We start from the raw sequence: 12,937 nt of genomic DNA on the forward strand, positions 1-12,937 counted from the left end.
TGGTGTATATACTCCAAAACAGTGTAGAATAAGGCATTCTATATTTATTCTAACAGACTATATTCAGAGCCATTTTCTTTTAACTAGGGGCGCCTAGATATTATTTAGATATTCTCGATTCATGTAAAATTAGAATTTCGGTATTTTACATGAGAGAGCATACTGAGTTGGTGTATATACTCCAAAACAGCGTAGAATAAGGCATTGTATATTTTTTCTAACAGACTATATTCAGAGCCATTTTCTTTTAACTTTGAGGCGCCTAGATATTATTTAGATTTTTCTCGATTTACGTAAAATTAGAATTTTTGTATTTTACATGAGAGAGCATACTGAGTTGGTGTACATACTCCAAAACAGCGTTGAATAAGCCATTGTATATTTTTTCTAACAGACTTTATTCAGAGCCATTTCCGTTTAACTTAGGGGCGCTTAGATATTATTTAGATTTTTTTTGATTTGCGTAAACTTATAATTTTGATATTTTACATGAGAGAGCATATTGAGTGGGTTTAAATACTCCAAAACAAAGTAGAATACAACATTGTATATTTTTTCTGACAGATTATATTCAGAGAAATTTTGATTTTAACATTGGATTGCCTAGATAATATTTAGATTTTTTTTGATTCGGTTAAATATAGAATTTCTGTATTTTACATGAGAGAGTATATGGGGTTGGTGTATATACCACAAAACAGAGTAGAAAAGGCCATTGTATATTTTTTCTGACAGATTATATTCAGAGCAATTTTGCTTATGACATTCAAGTGCCTAGATAATATTTAGATTTTATTCAATTCACGTAAAATTTGAATGTCGATATTTTACATGAGAGAGCATACTCAGCTGGTGTATATACTATAAAACAGAGTAGAAGAGGGCATTGTATATTTTTTTTGACAGATTGTATTCACACCAGTTTTGCTTTTAACATTAGGGTGCCTAGATAATATTTAGATTTTTTTCGATTCACTTAAATATAGAATTTCTGTATTTTACATGAGAGAGCATATGGATTTGGTTTATATACTCCAAAACATAGTGGAATAGGGCATTGTATATTTTTCTGACAGATTGTATTCAGAGCAATTTTGCTTTAAACATTGGGATGCCTAGATAATATTTAGATTTTTTTCGATTCGCTTAAATATAGAATTTCTGTATTTTATATGAGAGAGTATATGGAGTTGAGGTATATACTCCAAAACAAAGTAGAATAGGGCATTGTATATTTTTTCTGAGAGATTATATTCAGAGAAATTTTGTTTTTAACATTCGAGTGCCTAGATAATAAGTAGTTTTGTTCGGTAGGGTAAAATTAAAATTTCCGTATTTCACCTGAAAGAGCATACTGAGTTAGTGTATATACTCCAAAACAGAGTAGAATAAGGCATTGTGTATATTTTCTAACAGACTATATTCAGAGCCATTTTCTTTTAACTATGGTGTGTCTACATATTATTTAGATTTTTTTCGATTTACGTAAATTTATAATTTCGGGGTTTTACATGAGAGCGCATACTGAGTTGGTGTATATACTCCAAAACAGAGTAGAATAAGGCACTGTATATTTTTTCTAACAGACTATATTCAAAGCCATTTTGTTTTAACTTTGCGACACCTAGATATTATTTAGATTAATTTCGATTTGCGTAAAATTAGAGTTTTGGTATTTTACATGAGAGAGCATACTGAGTTTGTGTATATACTCCAAAACAGAGCAGAATAAGTCATTGTATATTTTTACTACCAGAGTATATTCATAGCCATTTTCTTTTAACTTTGTGGAGCCTAGATATTATTAAATTTTTTCGATTTGCTTAAATATAGAATTTCTCTATTTAACATAAGAGAGCATATGGAGTTGGTTTATATACTCCAAAACAAAGTAGAATAGGGCATTGTATATTTTTTTGACAGATTATATTCAGAGTAATTTTGTTTTTAACATTGGGGTGCCTAGATAATATTTAGATTTTTTCAATTTGGGTTAAATTGGAATTCCTGTATTTTACAAGAGAGAGCATGTTGGGTTCGTGTATATAGTGCAAAACAGAGTAGAAAAGCGTATTGTATATTTTTTCTACCAAGATTATATTCCGAGAAATTTACTCTTAACTTTGAGGTGCCTAGATATTATTTAAATTTTTTTCAATTCGCGTAAAATCAAAATTTCGGTATTTTCCATGAGAGAGCATATTGAGTTAATGTATATACTCCAAAACAGAGTAGAAAAAAGCATTGTATATTATATCTGACTGATTATATTCAGAGCAATTTTGCTATTTATATTGGGGTGCCTAGAATATATTCAGATTTTTTTCGATTTGCTTAAATATAGAATTTCTGTATTTTACATGAGCGAGCATATGGAGTTGGTGTATATACTCCAAGACAGAGTATAATAGGGCATTGTATATTTTTTCAGACAGATTATATTCAGAGCAATTTTGTGTTTAACATTGGGGTGCCTAGATTATATTTAGATTTTTTTCGATTCACGTAAATTTAGAATTTTGGAATTTTACATGAGAGAGAATACTGAGTTGGTGTACATACTCCAAAACAGAGTAGAATAAGGCATTGTATATTTTTTCTAACAGACTATATTGAGAGACATTTTCTTTTAACTTTGGGGCGCCTAAATATTATTTAGATTTTTTTCGATTCGCATAAGATTAGAGTTTCGGTATTTTACATGAGATAGCATATTGAGTTGGTGAATATACTCCAAAACTGAGTAGAAAAAGGCATTGTATATTTTTTCTGACAGAGTATATTCAGAGCAATTTTGCTCTTAAAATTCGGGTGCATAGATAATATTTAGATTTTTTTCGATTCACGTAAATTTAAAATTACGCTATTCTCCATGAGAGAGCATACTGAGTTGCTGTATATACTCCAAAACAGAGTAGAATAAGGCATTGTATATTTCTTCTAACAGACTATATTCAGAGCGCTTTTCTTTTAACGTTGGGGTGCCAAGATATTATTTAGATTATTTCGATTTGCGTAAAATTCGAATTTTGGTATTTTACATCAGAAAGCATATTGAGTTGGTGTATATACTACAAAACAAGAGTAGAAAAGGGCATTGTATATTTTCTCTGACAGGTTATATTGAGGGCAATTTTGCTTTTAATATTGGGGTGCATAGATAATATTTAGATTTTGTTTGATTCGCTTAAATATTGAATTTCTGTATTTTACATGAGAGAGCATACTGACTTGGTTTATATACTCCAAAACAGAGGAGAATAAGGCACTGCATATTGTTACTAACAGACTACATTCAGAGCCATTCTCTTTTAACTTTTGGGCGCCTAGATATTATTTCGATTTTTTTCGATTCGCGTAAAATTAAATTTCATTATTTTACATTAGATAGCATACTGAGTTGGTGTATATACTCCAAAACAAAGTAGAATAAGGCATTGTATATTTTCCCTAACAGACTATATTCAGAGCCATTTTCTTTTAACTTTGGGGGGCCTAGATATTATATAGATTTTTTTCTATTCATGTAAATTTAGAATTTCACTATTTTACATGAGAGAGAATATTGAGGTGGTGTATATACTACAAAACAGAGTAGAAAATGGCATTGTATGTTTTTTCTGATAGATTATATTCAGAGCAATTTTGCTGTTAATATTGGGGTGCCTTGATAATTAGATTTTTTTTGATCTGCTTAAATATACAATTTTTGTATTTTACAAGAGAGAGCATATGGAGTTTGTGTATACAATCCAAAACAGAGTATATTTGGTGTGCCAATTTAGATTTGTTTCAATTTGTGTAAAATTAGAATTTCAGTATTTTACATGAGAGAGCTTATGGAGTTGAAGTATATACTCCAAAACAGAGTAGAATAGGGAATTTTATATTTATTCTGACAGATTATATTCAGAGCAATTTTGTTTTTAACATTGTGGGGCCTAGATTATATTTAGATTTTTTTCGATTAACGTAAAATTTGAATTTCGGTATTTTATATGAGAGAGCATACTGAGTTGGTGTATATACTACAAAACAGAGTAGAATAAGGCAATGTATATTTTTTCCAACAGATTATATTCAGAGCCATTTTCTTTTAATTTTGGGGCTTCTATATATTATTTATATATCTTTCGATACGCGTAAAATTAGAATTTCTGTATTTTACATGAGAGAGTATATTGAGTTGCTGTATATACCCCAAAACATAGTAAAAAAGGGCATTGTATATTTTCTCTGACATTATATTCAGAGCAATTTTTTTTAACATTAGGGTGCCTAGATAATATTTAGATATTTTTCGATTCGCTTATATATAGAATTTCTGTATTTTATAAGAGAGAGCATATGGAATTTATGTATATACTCCAAAACAGACTTGAATAGTGCATTGTATATTTTTTCTGACAGATTATATTCAGAGCAATTTTGTTTTTAACATTGGGGTGCTTAGATAATATTTAGATTTTTTAGATTCAGGTTAAATTTGAATTTCTTTATTTTATATGAGAGAGCATACTGAGTTGGTGTATATATTCAAAAACAGAGTAGAATAAGACATTGTATATATTTTCTAACAGACTATATTGAGAGCCATTTTCTTTTAACTTTGGGGCATTTTGATATTATTTAGATTATTTTTGATTCGGGTAAAATTAGAATTTCCGTATATTACGTGAGAGAGCATATTGAGTTGCTTTATATACTCCAAAACAGAGTAGAATACGGCATTGTATATTTTTTCTGACAGATTACATTCAGAGCAATTTAGTTTATAACATTAGGGTGCCTCGATAATATTTATATTTTTTCGATTCTGGTAAAACTAGAATTTTTTTTATTTTACATGAGAGCGTATTGAGTTGGTGTATATACAACCAAACGAAGTAGAAAAGGGCATTGCATATTTTTTCTAAAAGATTATATTCAGAGAAATTTTACTTTTAACATTGGTGTTCCTAGATAATATTTAGATTTTTTTCGATTCGCTTAATTATAGAATTTCTGTATTTTACATGAGAGAGCATATAGAGTTGGTGTATATAATCCACAACAGAGTAGAATGGAATATTGCATATTTTTTATGACAGATTATATTCAGAACAATTTTGTTTTAAACATTGGGGTGCCTAGATAATATTTAGAATTTTTTGATTCACGTAAAATTAGAATTTTGTTATTTTACATGGGAGAGCATACTAAGTTGGTGTATATACTCCAAAACAGAGTAGAATAGGGCATTTTATATTTTTTCTGAAACATTATATTCAGAGCTATTTTGTTTTCAACATTCGGATGCCTAGATAATATTTAGATTATTTTTGATTCACGTAAAATTAGAATTCGGTAATTTAGATGGGAGAGCATACTGAGTTGGTGTATATTCTCCAAAACAGAGTAGAATAGGGCATTGTATATTTTTTCTCAGAGATTATATTCAGATCAATTTTGTTTTTAACATTGGGGTGCCTAGATAATATTTAGATTTTTCGATTCACATAGAATAATAATTTTGGTATTTTATATGAGAGAGCATACTGAATTTGTGTATATACACCAAAATAGAGTACAATAGGGCATTGTATATTTTTTCTGACAAATTATATTCAGAGCAATTTTGTTTTTAACATTGGGGTGCCTAGATAATATTTAGATTTTTTTCGATTCGCTTAAATATGGAATTTCTGTATTTTACATGAGGAAGCATATGGAGTTGGTGTATATACTCCAAAACAGAGTAGAATAGGAAATTGTATATTTGTTCTGACAGATTATATTCAGAGCAATTTTGTTTTTAAAATTGGGGTGCCTAGATAATATTTAGATTTTTTTCGATTCGCTTAAATATGGAATTTCTGTATTTTACATGAGAAAGCATATGGAGTTGGTGTATATACTCCAAAACAGAGTAGAATAGGAAATTGTATATTTGTTCTGACAGATTATATTCAGAGCAATTTTGTTTTTAACATTGGGGTGCCTAGATAATATTTAGATTTTTTTCGATTCACGTAAAATTAGAATTTCAGGATTTTACATGATAGAGCACACTGAGTTGTTTTATATACTCCAAAAGTAAGTAGAATAAGGCGTTCTATATTTTTTCTAACACACTGTATTCAGAGCCATTTTGTTTTATGAATGGGGCGCCTAGATATTATTTAGATTTTTTTCGATTCACCTAAATTTAGAATTTCATTATTTTACATGAGAGAGTATACTGAGTTGGTGTATATACTCCAAAACAGAGTAGAATAAGGCATTGTATATTTATTCTAACAGACTATATTCAGAGCCATTTTCTTTTAACTTCGGGGCGCCTAGATATTATTTAGATTTTTCTCGATTCACGTAAAATTATAATTTCGGTATTTTACATGAGAGAGCATAATGAGTTGGTGTAAACACTCCAAAACAGCGTAGAATAAGGCATTTTATATCTTTTCTAACAGACTATATTCAGAGCCATTTTCATTTAACTTAGGGGCGCCTAGATATTATTTGTTTTTTTTTCGATTCACGTAAAATTATAATTTCGATATTTTACATGAGAGAGCATATTGAGTGCGTTTATATACTCCAAAACAAAGTAGAATAGGGCATTGTATATTTTTTCTGAAAGATTATATTCAGAGCATTTTTGCTTTTAAGATTGGAATGCCTAGATAATATTTAAAATTTTTTCGATTTGGTGAAATATATAATTTCTGTATTTTACATAAGAGAGCAAATGGAGTTAGTGTATATGCTCCAAAAAAAAGTAGAATGGAACATTTTATATTTTTTCTGACAGACTATATTCAGAGCAATTTTCTTTTACATTGGGGTGCCTAGATAATATTTAGATTTTTTTCGATTCACGTAAAATTAGAATTTCTGCATTTTACATGAGAGAGCATACTGAGTTGGTGTATATACCCCAAAACAAAGTAGAATACGGCATTGTATATTTTTTCTGACAGAGTATATTCAGAGCCATTATCTTTTAACTCTGGGACGCCTAGATAATATTTAGATTTATTTTGATTCGCAAAAATATGAATTTTGTTATTTAACATGAGAGAACATATTGAGTTGGTGTATATACTACAAAACAGAGTAGAAAAGGGCACTGTATATTTTTTCTGACAGATTATATTCAGAGCAATTTTTCTTTTTACATTGGGGTGCCTAGATAATTTTAAATTTTATTTTGATTCACTTAAATATAGAATTTCTGTATTTTACATGATAGAGCATATGGAGTTAGTGTTTATATTCCAAAACAGAGTAGAATACTGCATTGTATATTTTTTCTGACAGATTATATTCAGAGCAATTTTGTTTATAACATTGGGGTGCCTAGATAATATTTAGATTTTTTTCGATTCACGTAATTTTAGAATTTTGGTATTTTACATTAGAGAGCACACTGAGTTGGTGTATATACTCCAAAACAGACTAGAATAGGACATTGTATATTTTATCTGACAGATTATATTCAGAGCAATTTTGTTATTAACATTGGGGTGCCGAGATAATATTTAGATATTTTCAATTCGGGTAAAATTAGACCTTCTGTATTTTACATGAGAGAGCATATTGAGTTGGTGTATATACTACAATACAGAGTAGAAAAGGGCATTGTATATTTTTTCTAACAAATTATATTCAGAGGAATTTTTCTTTTAACATTGGTGTGCCTAGATAATATTTAGATTTTTTCGATTTGCTTAAATATAGAATTTCTCTATTTTACATGAGAGAGCATATGGAGTTGGTGTATATACTACTAAACAGAGTAGAATAGAACATTGTATATTTTTTTCTCACAGATTATATTTAGAGAAATTTTGTTTTAAACATTGGTGTGCCTAGATAATATTCAGATTTTTTTCGATTTGCTTAAATATATTTCTCTATTTTACATGAGAGAGCATACTGAGTTGGTGCATATACTCCAAAACCGCATAGAATAAGGCATTGTATATTTTTTCTAACAGATTATATTCATAGCTATTTTTATTTAACTTTGGGGCGCCTAGATATTATTTAGATTTTTTTTGATTCCTGTAAAATTGAATTTTGGTATTTTACATGAGAGAGCATATTGAGTTGGTGTATATACTCCAAAACAGAGTAGAAATGGGCACTGTATATTTTTTATGACTGATTATTTTCATAGCAATTTTGCTATTAACATTGCAGTGCCTATATAATATTCAGAATTTTTCGATTTGCTAAAATATAGTATTTCTGTATTTTACATGAGAGAGCACACTGAGTAGGTTTATATACTCCAATATAGAGTAGAATAAGGCATTGTTTATCTTTTCTAACAGATTATATTCAGAGCCATTTTCTATTAAGTTTGGGGCGCCTAGATATTATTTGTTTTTTTTCGATTCGCGTAAAATTAGAATTTTGCTATTTTACATGAGAGAGCATATTGAGTTGGTATATATACACCAAAACAGAGTAGAATAAGGCATTGTATATTTTTTTCTGAGATATTTTATTCAGAGCAAGTTTGATTTTAACATTGGGGTGCCTAGATAATATTTATTTTTTTTGATTCTCTTAAATATAGAATTTCGGTATTTTACATGATAGAGCATATGGAGTTGGTGTATATACTACAAAACAGAGTAGAATAAGGCATTGTATATTTTTTGTGCCAGATTATATTCAGAGCAATTTTGTTTTTAACATTGGGGTTCCTAGATGATATTTAGATTTTTTCAATTCGGGTAAAATTAGAATTTCTGTATTTTACAATAGAGAGCATACTGAGTTGGTGTATATACTCCGAAACAGAGTAGAATAAGGCATTGTATATTTATTCTAACAGATTTTATTCAGAGCCATTTTCTTTTAACTTTGGGGAGCCTAGATATTATTTAGATTTTTCTCATTCAATGTAAAATTAGAATTTCGGTATTTTACATGAGAGCATACTGAGTTGGTGTACATACTCCAAAACAGCGTAGAATAAGGCATTGTATATTTTTTCTAAGAGACTATATTCAGAGCCATTTTCTTTTAATTTTGGAGCGCCTAGATATTATTTAGATTTTTTTCGATTTGCGTAAAATTAGAATTTCGGTATTTTACATGAGAGTGCATATTGAGTTGGTGTATATACTCCAAAACACAGTAGAAAGGGGCGTTGTATATTTTTTCTGACAGATTATATTAAGAGCAATTTTTTTTTTAACACTTGGGTGCCTAGATAATATTTAGATTTTTTTCTATTCGCTTCTATATAGAATTTTTGTATTTTATATGAGAGAGCAAATGGAGGTGGTGTATATACTCCAAAACAGAGTATAATATGGCATTGTATATTTTTTCTGACAGTTCATATTCAGAGCAATTTTATTTTTATCATTGGGGTGCCTAGATAATATTTAGATGTTTTCAATTCGGGTAAAATTAGAATTTCTCTATTTTACATGAGAGAGCATAGTAAGCTGGTGTATACACTACAAAACAGAGTTGAATAAGGCATTGTATATTTTTTATAACAGAATATATTCAGATCCATTTCCTTTTAACTTTGAGGCGCCTAGATATTATTTACTTTGTTTTCCATTAGCATAAAATTAGAATTTCGATATTTTACATGAGAGAGCATATTGAATTGGTGTATATACTCCAAAACATAGTAGAAAAGGTCATTGTATATTTTTTTAACCGATTATATTCAGAGGAATTTTGCTATTAACATTGCGGTGCCTATATAATATTTAGATTTTTTGGATTTGGTTAAAATTAGAATTTCTGAATTTTACATGAGAGAGCATGAGTTGGTGTATATACTACAAAACAAAGTAGGAAAAGGCATTGTATACTTTTTCTGACAGATTATATTCAGAGCAATTTTGTTTTTAACATTGGGGTGCCTAGATAATATTTAGATTTTTTTCGATTCACGTAAAATTAGAATTTCGGTATTTTACATGATAGAGCACACTGAGTAGTTTTATATACTCCAAAATAAAGTAGAATAAGGCATTCTTTATCTTTTCTAACAGATTATATTCAGAGTCATTTTTTTTTAAGTTTGGGGCGCCTAGATATTATTTAGATTTTTTTCGATTCATGTAAAATTAGAATTTTGCTATTTTACATGAGAGAGCATATTGAGTTGGTATATATACTCCAAAACAGAGTAGAATAAGACATTGTATATTTTTTCTGACAGATTATATTCAGAGCAATTTTGTTTTTATCATTGGGGTGCCTAGATAATATTTAGATGTTTTTGATTCGGGTAAAATTAGAATTTCTGTATGTTACATGAGAGAGCATAGTGAGCTGGTGTATACACTACAAAACAGAGTAGAATAAGACATTGTATATTTTTTATAACAGAATATATTCAGAGCCATTTTCTTTTAACTTTGGGGCACATAGATATTATTTAGTTTTTTTTCCATTCGCGTAAAATTAGAATTTCGGTATTTTACATGAGAGAGCATATTGAATTGGTGTATATACTCCAAAACATAGTAGAAAAGGGCATTGTATGTTTTTTTGACAGATTATATTCAGAGTAATTTTCTATTAACATTGCAGGGCCTATTTAATATTCAGATCCTTTTCGATTTGCTAAAATATAGAATTTCTGTATTTTACAAAGGAGAGCACACTGAGTTGGTGTATATACTCAAAAACAAAGTAGAATAGGGCATTGTGTATTTTCTCTGACAGTTTATATTCAGAGAAATTTTGCCTTTAACATTGGAATGCCTAGATAATATTTAGATTTTTTGGTTACAGTTAAAATTATAATATCTGTATTTTACATGAGAGAGCAAAATAAGTTGGTGTATATACTACAAAACAGAGTAGGAAAAGGCATTGTATATTTTTTCTGACACATTATATTCAGAGCAATTTTGCCTTTAACATTGGGGTGCCTAGATAATATTTCGATGTTTTCGATTCGGGTAAAATCAGAATGTCTGTATTTTACATGAGAGAGCATACTGAGTTGGTGTATATACTCCAAAACAGAGTAGAATAAGGCATTCTATATTTTCTCTAACAGACTATATTCAGAGCGATTTTTTTTAACTTTGAAGCACCTGGATATTATTTAAATTATTTTCGATTCAGGTAAAATTAGAATGAAGGTATTTTACATGAGAGACAATATGGAGTTGGCGTATATACTCCAAAACAAAGTACAATAGGGCATTGTATATTTTTTTCTGACAGATTATATTCAGAGCAATTTTGTTTTTAACATTAGGGTGCCGAGATAATATTCAGATTTTTTTCGTTTTCCTTAAATATAGAATTTCTGTATTTTACATGAGAGCATACTGAGTTGGTGTATATACACCAAAACAGCGTAGGTTAAGGCATTGTATATTTTTTCTAACAGACTATATTCACAGGTATTTTCATTTAACTTTGCGGCGCCTAGATATTATTTAAATTTTTTTCGATTCATGTAAAATTAGAGTTTCGGTGTTTTACATGAGAGAGCATATTGAGTCGGTGTATATACTCCAGAACAGAGTAGAAATGGGAATTGTATATTTTTTCTGACAGATTATTTTCAGAACAATTTTGCTTTTAACATTCGGGCGCCTAGATAATATTTAGATTCATTTTGATTCACGTAATTTAGAATTTCTGTATTTTACATGAGAGAGCATACTGAGTAGGTTTATATACTCCAAAAAAGAGTACAATAAGGCATTGTATATTTTTTGCTAACAGACTATATTCAGAGCCATTTTCTTTTAACTTTGGGGCGCCTAGATATTATTTAGATATTTTTCAATTCGCGTAAATTAGGATTTCGGTATTTTACATCAGAGACCATATTGAGTTGGTGTATATACTCTAAAACAGAGTAGAAAAAGGCATTGTATACTTTTTCTGACAGATTATATTCAGACCAATTTTGCTTTTAACATTAGGGTGCCTAGTTAAGATTTAGATATTATTCGATTCACATAAAATTAGAATTTCGGCATTTTATATGAGAGAGCATACTGAGTTGGTGTATATACTCCAAAACTGAGTAGAATAAGTCATTATATATTTTCGCTAACAGACTATATTCAGAGCCATTTTCTTTTAACTCTCGGGTGCCTAGATAATATTTAGATTTACTTCGATTCACATAAAATTATAATATTGGTATTTTACAAGATAGAGCATATTGAGTTGGTTTATATACTACAAAACAGAGTAGAAAAGGGCACTGTATATTTTTTCTGCCAGATTATATTCAGAGCAATTTTGCTTTTAACATTGGGGTGCCTCGATAATATTTAGATTTTTTTCGATTTGCTTAAAAATAGAATTTCTGTATTTTACATGAGAAAGCATATGGAGTTGGTGTATATACTCAAAAACAGAGTAAAATAGGGAATTGTATATTTTTTCTGACAGATTATATTCAGAGCAATTTTGTTTTTTACATTGGGGTGCCTAGATAATATTTAGATTATTTTCGATTCACGTAAAATTAGAATTTCGTTATTTTACATGAGAGACCATACTGAGTTGGTGTATATACTCCAAAAAAGAGTAGAATTAGGCATTGTATATTTATTCTAACAGACTATATTCAGAGCCATTTTGTTTTATCTTTGGGGCGACTAGATATTATTTAGATTTTTTTCGATAAGCGCAATTTAGGATTTCGGTATTTTACATGAGAGACCATATTGATTTGGTGTATATACTCCAAAACAGAGTAGAAAAAAGCATTGTATACTGTTTCTGACAGATTATATTCAGAGCAATTTTGCTTTTAACATTCGGGTGCCTAGTTAATATTTATATTTTTTTCGATTCACGGAATATTAGAATTTTGGTATTTTACATGAGAGAGCATACTGAGTTGGTGTATATACTCCAAAACAAAGTAGAATAGGGCATTGTATATTTTTTCTGACAGATCATATGCAGAGCAATTTGTTTTTAACAT

This window comes from Callithrix jacchus, chromosome 17 (genome assembly GCF_049354715.1).
Source record: "Callithrix jacchus isolate 240 chromosome 17, calJac240_pri, whole genome shotgun sequence".
Classification (NCBI taxonomy): domain Eukaryota; kingdom Metazoa; phylum Chordata; class Mammalia; order Primates; family Cebidae; genus Callithrix; species Callithrix jacchus.